Genomic DNA, 7,011 nt, shown 5'->3' with positions numbered 1-7,011 from the left:
ATTGATGCTCAATATCGAACAGAATAATCCAAAAGAGGATGGTTGTGGGGTGATGAAGGATGATGGAGGGCCGAATCCCTTCTTCGACTTTAATTGATGCTCAATATCGAACAGAATAATCCAAAAGAGGATGGTTGTGGGGTGATGAAGGATGATGGAGGGCCGAATCCCTTCTTCGACTTTATGCCTGGTTCTTGAATGAGGGCTTGATATCCATGCTACACAGACCAGAAGAACCTGTGAGAGGGTGGGGACCGATTCCCCCATGGTTTCTCCAACGGTCAAGTTAGTAAAACTCGAGTGGGGAAGGGGAAGGTCACAGACCGATGTGGTTATTAAGGTGGCATGATGCATGCCCAGAGGAACTACGTGAGCTTTGTCTGGACGAAGAACTGTTTGTTCTTGTTTTTGTGTAGTGCGTGCTCTTGGGGGGATTAGATTGCTAACCTCCTCTTCCCACGCTATGACAAATAGCCTTTTGTATATAAAGAGGACGTCTGTGGCAGAATGGTCTATTCGGCCATGAAAATGACGGTGACAAAATATGAGCTGGAAGGTGAGTCATCCTTTTCTCTACATGCGTCGACTAGCGACGCGAGAGGGTATCTCCGCATTTTTCGGGAAGTGATTGATAGCGTAACAGAAGGCACGTGGGCATACAGAATCATCCCTTGCTTTACAGGTGTCGGCTGGCGACTGGAGGGGAAGTCACTTTGGCATGGGAGAGGGTGTCTCCGCATTCTACGGGAAGTATTTGAGCAGACAAGTTATGGAGACCTATCAGGTCAAAATCTAGATAAGGCTTGTCCGATGTGGACTGAGATATCAACAAATGCTCTAGGATAGAGGCTTGGAGCTTGGGTCAATTTCTCAATTTAATTGGTAGTAGGGGATGTCCCTCCAATTGCTTCTGGGAATTGCCCAACAAGTGGTCGAGTGCCCTAAGTAGGGTTGTTATTGATGATAGGGTCGACCGACACCACCTTTTATGTCGACTCAGGAATATCGGCCTGTTCGACTGGTTGGAATATCGTCTCGTCTCAACTAATAATCATCCCTTGAGTTGATATAAAGATGTCAACTCGTATGGGAGGTCAGGATCTCTCGTGCCGACCAATATTGCCTTTGGTGTCAATACCAGAGAATCGGCTTGATGAGTCGGTGGGAGGCGAGTACTCTGTGATTGTACCTTATGTTTGTCCTTGATAAAGTACCAAGGTCTTGTAATTAGTCATGATAGTCGAGCTGCACTGGAGGATTCGACCATCTATCGTGCCTTGGGCTTATCTTGATAAAGAGCCAAAGACTTGTAATTCGACTAAGAAATTAAATGCCTAGATCATTTTTAGAGTTGACTAGGGCTTTTCTTCCCCTAAGACCGAGAGAAAACTGTGGGAGTCGGCCAAAGGGTTGTGTTTGTTTTGCTTGTCTCATTATATTATTTTGCAAATATCCGTATCTTGGGTGAGTGAACACCATAACAGTTAGCCCCTTTCACTCGGAGTCGGCTTTCAGTCAATTCTGAGAGAAATAAAATATGCTCTAATCAGTACAGGCCTAATGAGGATGAGAAACTGAGGACTCTCTATCTTAGAGACATGGATTGTCATCATTGACCATCATTGCTAGCTCTGCTATTTATGGCTGACGTCATCCAAGATTTAAACCATCTTTTTGGAAGACGAAGTGTCCTGGATATAAGGGAGGATCTCCTACTTTTCAAGTATTGGGATGCGAGGCATTAAATGAGGGTGACGCTTTGTGTTTTGAATGAACTACTTTAGATGTCGAGGTGGATCTGGCTTGGTTACTTCGAAAATCACAGCGTCCTTTGACATTCCTCTATACTCTTCCTTGAAAGCTTATAAATAGCCTCTTGAGGCCGAGATATCTCTTTTACGAACCTTTGCTCTAAAAAATTTCTGATATTCCTCTAAGCTTTCTTAAGAAAAAGTCTTCCATGGCCTATTAAGTTTCAAACTCTGGCCGTAACAAGGAGAATCTCATTATTCTTCTACTTATTTGCTTAACGGTACATATGGATAATCTGGTGGGATTGTATAATCAATACAATATCCATCAGACTCTCACATTGGCGTCGCCAGAGATGAGCGAGCCAGTGTATTGCCCTAGTGAGGGTCGAGTACCATCGTAGTTGGCCCACTTGGAGCATGGTTTATGGCTGCCCTTACACCCTTTCATTAAGGATGTGCACGCCACTCTTGGAGTCTCCCCTTTCCAGTTCTATCCAAATGCAGTGGGGGTTCTAGTGGCTTTCATCATCATTTGCCACCGTGTTGGAGTTGGTAGGCAAAATCTGCAAGCGCAAAGACTCGTTGTAGCTATCAAGGTCGATCCCACAGGGACTAGGGGTTAATTTCCAAATTTCACGTTATTTGGCTAGCTAAACTAATGAGTAAATTAGAAGAGATTAAAAGAAATAAAATAAACAAATTTCACGTTATTTGGCTAGCTAAACTAATGAGTAAATTAGAAGAGATTAAAAGAAATAAAATAAATAGCTAATCAGGTGGAATTCAATATAATGTGAGTAAATTAGAAGAGATTAAAAGAAATAAAATAAATAGCTAATCAGGTGGAATTCAATATAATGAAGGGCCAAGATTGGGTTTTCACTACAACATCGATGCTCAATGATGAATTATTTTAGTTCTCGATGTTGGTTTAAACTAGAAAGGGTGAATTAGCCTAAATTAATCTAAATCCTCTTTCAAGGTCTAAAGATCGTGCCTAATTAATTTCAATTAACCTACTTTTGTGGAATCAAGATTAAATTAAACCCATTAAGCTTTATGCTAATCCAAATCAAATCCCCAAGGAATCTAGCCTACCTTCATGGTTCGAATTCCCTGCTTAATTTCTATAGGTCCGGTATTAATCTTCACCTTTCAGTCCTTTAATTAATTACCTATGATTGCTAATATGATGATCAAGCGAATCAACATAATTAAAACACTAGAAATCAAGTTTAAAGATTTAAACATTCACCAAGAACCTATATTAATTCATCATCAATCACCAAAAAGTTGGGTTCTTTCCCAATCCAAGACAAGAAATCTACTCACACATGATTGGGATAAGAGAATACATCAAATAATTATGCAAATCAATCTTAAGAAGAAATAAATCAAAGAGAGGAAAGAATTAACCCGTCTTTCAATTGAAATCTTCAAAATCAAAACTTGCAATCCAATCTTGTATAAGAAATTAGTGTCTTCCTTCAATACTTGAACTCCAAAAATAGTTGCTAATTGACGACTAAGAGAACATAACAAACGATATCAAAACCCTAAACCAAAATATCTATTTATATGTCCTAAAAAATTTGGAAAAAGATAAGACCCGTGCCATGGGTGTGGTGCGCACCACACCAGGGTGTGGTGGAATCTGTTTTGCTGATTTTGTGCTTGTTTGTCTAGTTTTTGGTATTTCGGCTATAACTTTTACATCCGATCTTGGAATGAGGTAGTTCAAGTTGAATTAGAAAGCTGTTGAAGAGATCTACAACTTTCATCTTTTGAGATTTTCCAGATTCAAATTACATCATGGTCGAATTTCCAGTTCTTCATACTCGTGCATCCATTTTCTTCACGAACCATGCATTCGAAATCTTGTTGTTGCTTCAAACTCTTGTTCAAATTCCAACGATCATCGAATCTTTCAATCTTGAGCCAATACCTACATATAAGAACACAAACAACAGCAGTATCCTCGATCTAAACACGAAATATGCATTAAAAATCTGTAAATCATGCTTGAAACACACTAAGATAATGCATATTTTACGTGTTTATCAACTCCCCCAAGCTTAGACTTTTGCTTGTCCTCAAGCAAATAAACAATAAAAATTAGGAGGAGTGAAAGTCAAATAGAGTAGAGATCACCCCCTCATTAATCCTTTAACCAATATCAAACATATCACAAAACAAACACGTTTCATCGGGACTTAACAAATTAATTTCCAAAACTCTCACAAAATCACATTTCAAACTTTATTTATGATCACAAGCGTCACAAGTCAAGGATAGCCATCCTATCCAATTCTCAAGTCAAAATAGGAAAAAGAAATTCATGTAACTAGCTTCAATCCCGAAGTACTAAAATTGAGACCTTCAGGTGGTTAAATTGGTAGATCTCACTTTAGGATATGTGGACCCTCGATCTCTTATGTATTTAATGATAGGATTATATCGCTCAAATTTTTTCCAAATGGATGTATTCAATCCATAAGCTTGCATTTCATCTCAATTCTCCACCACTTTAAAAACTAATGCATGCAAAAAATCATGAGGTCTTTTATTTGGTTGTAACGGGGCTAGGGTCAAAAGGGTAGGATAGATATTTGGGATTTGTTGAAAGCCTATCACTAGTGGAGCGATAATTGAAAAAGATTAGATCTCAAAGTAAGATCAATGACATCCACACAAACTCCATCATCTATTAAAGAACTTCTTCCAACTACTCCTTTTAGTATGCCATAATGATTTTTTTCGACACCCGCAATTACATACACCATAAAGAGGACACTTTATTCCTTTTTTTTTGAATGAAATTTGTTTTTTTTCTTTTTTTTGAAAGAATTATGAAAAGGAAGCAAACACCTACTTTCACTCCCCCAAGCTTACACCACATTACTCACATAACCCATTATATCAAAAAATGTGCTCCACTAGCTTAGGCAATGAGTAAGGAATAAAATCAGGTTATGAAGGTTATATATGTGGGTTAAATCAACAAAAATTAGGCTCATAGGCTCAAGGGGGCTAATCAAAGAGAATAAAAGTGCATGGTAGGCTATTTGGCTAATGTGGACTATAAAGAAAAATGTGCCTCAATCACTTTTTATGCATACAAAAGTTATATGTGGCCTTGAAGAGATTCAATGCAAGTTCTAGTATCCTACACCATTAGAGAATATCACACAAGAAAAGAAAATAATGATTGGATTTGTAATGCATCCAATTTTAGGCTCAAGATCTCACCGGTTTTATTTGTCTACCAAATTTAATTTCCCTCTTGTCTCAATAGAGTAATGGTTATGATGCTAGCCACATAAATGTTAAATCCTATAAGACAAGAGAACATACAAGTCTGGTTCTTCTATATTGTTAAGTTGTAATCAAAAGCCTTTGAGAATCAATCGAAAGATGGTTTAAGAAGTTGTCAAGTCCCGGTTAATGAGCATCTATCTAGTTTAATGATCAATAAAGGTTAAGGATTCATGTCATCATTAGGAGATCATTTCTCTTTTTTTTTTGAAAGGAAAGAAACAAAACAAAAGAAAAAGAAAAACTAAAATAAAAGAAAAATAAGCAATTATAGATAGGCAACCAATGAATAAACTGTAGGCGTATAAAACTGCCTATAGGTCCCTTAACACAACTCGACGACGCCGATTCGACGAACCGACCATCGGGCGACGTATGCAGACATGATTGTTAGTCCATAACACCGAAGCCAAGTGATACGCGATGAAACGGATTAACGAGGCTACAAGGCTAACGAACCGCACGCAAACAACGGAATAAATCCACTCGCGTGCGGAATTTAGCTAACGGGATGAGGAAGTAACGAGTTATCCAACTAAGAGTGGACTCCGACGAATCATGATCGAATCAAGATCAGTTTCGGACTCGAACTCAGAAGTGGATTTACTGCCAAATCAGGTCAGCGAATCGAGTCCGAACAAGTCAACCACACAATCGAATCACGGACAGAACCGAAAGACGAAAAATGACGAAAAACGGCACCTAGAGGGGCTCGGCCGAAACCGAGCCACCTCAAGGTGGCTCGGCCAAACTTAAAAAGATTGAAGCTTTGGAACTTTGAAGACTTGGACATATCAGATCTGGTTCTTGGCGATCATCCACGTCAAATAAGGCAGGAGTTCGAGAGAGATCAGATCTGAGATCTACACGGTTATCCTCCGGATCAAAACTTGGTTTTTGATCCCGAGAAGAGTCTCGATTTCGCTTGGTCGATTTCGATTACTAGGGCGATTATTTCCTTGGTGAATTAATCCCCCCCGGCTATTATTTCCTTCGCGAAATAATACCTGTCATATCGTGTAGATCCGACCGGATCTAGATGGCGCGGTGGTCCACGGATTAACCCCGACGCAGGCGAAGAACCCAGAAAAGCAAGAGACCGCAAAACAGGATCTTGCGATTCGTTCGAAAAAGGAAAGTTGTAATCTTTTTATTTTTTCTTTGATTTCATTGTAACAGGATCTTATAAAAAGACCGGATCTTTTGTAATCGAAAAACAATTACTCGAGAGAACAATGAAATCAATAAAGAACACAATTTTTCCTGCGAATAATCTGGCGACCACAGTGGGAGCCAACGATCTCGCTGCCGAGATCGTCACGTCGCAGCCGCGGATCTCAATCCCGGTCGAGGAGGAGGTCGAATATGAATTCGATCAGGCCAAGTTCGAGGAGTATCTGTCATCCTCGTCCGGATCTATCTCCCCCCGCAAGTCCAAGAAGTTCTCCTCCAGGAGAAAAGTTCGTTGGTACGAAGAAGTACAGAACGCCAACAAAGCTCTCACCCCAACTAATGCCAAAGTCGCATCGGGTGAAGTTCCACCGACCTCCAACGAGGTCAAACCTGTTCTTGCCGATGCCTCTACTGTTGAGGGCGTTATGACTCTCTCAAAGAGTGCCCGCCAGAGGCGACGTCAACGCCTTGCGTGGCAATTCGCTAAGGCGATGGAGTCTACAGACGGAGTCCGCTACAACGCGGATCTGAAGAACAGGAGAGGCAAACAGCCTCAACAACTGAAGAATGGCAGCTCCTCTAAGCCACCAACGAACGAATGGATCCGGGTCAAATGGAACCGTTCGACACTTGAAGAGCGGATTCACAAATGCCGCGCGTTACTCGCACAAGCAAAAATTCTTGTGCAGGAGGCCAAGAAATTGGAGGAAGAAAGAGTGGCCAAAAAGCCATCACCAACCCGCCAAGTATGGAGGCCGAAGCAGCCTCC

Source organism: Asparagus officinalis, chromosome 7 (assembly GCF_001876935.1).
Source record: "Asparagus officinalis chromosome 7, Aspof.V1, whole genome shotgun sequence".
Classification (NCBI taxonomy): Eukaryota; Viridiplantae; Streptophyta; class Magnoliopsida; order Asparagales; family Asparagaceae; genus Asparagus; species Asparagus officinalis.
This window is presented reverse-complemented; position numbering follows the sequence as displayed.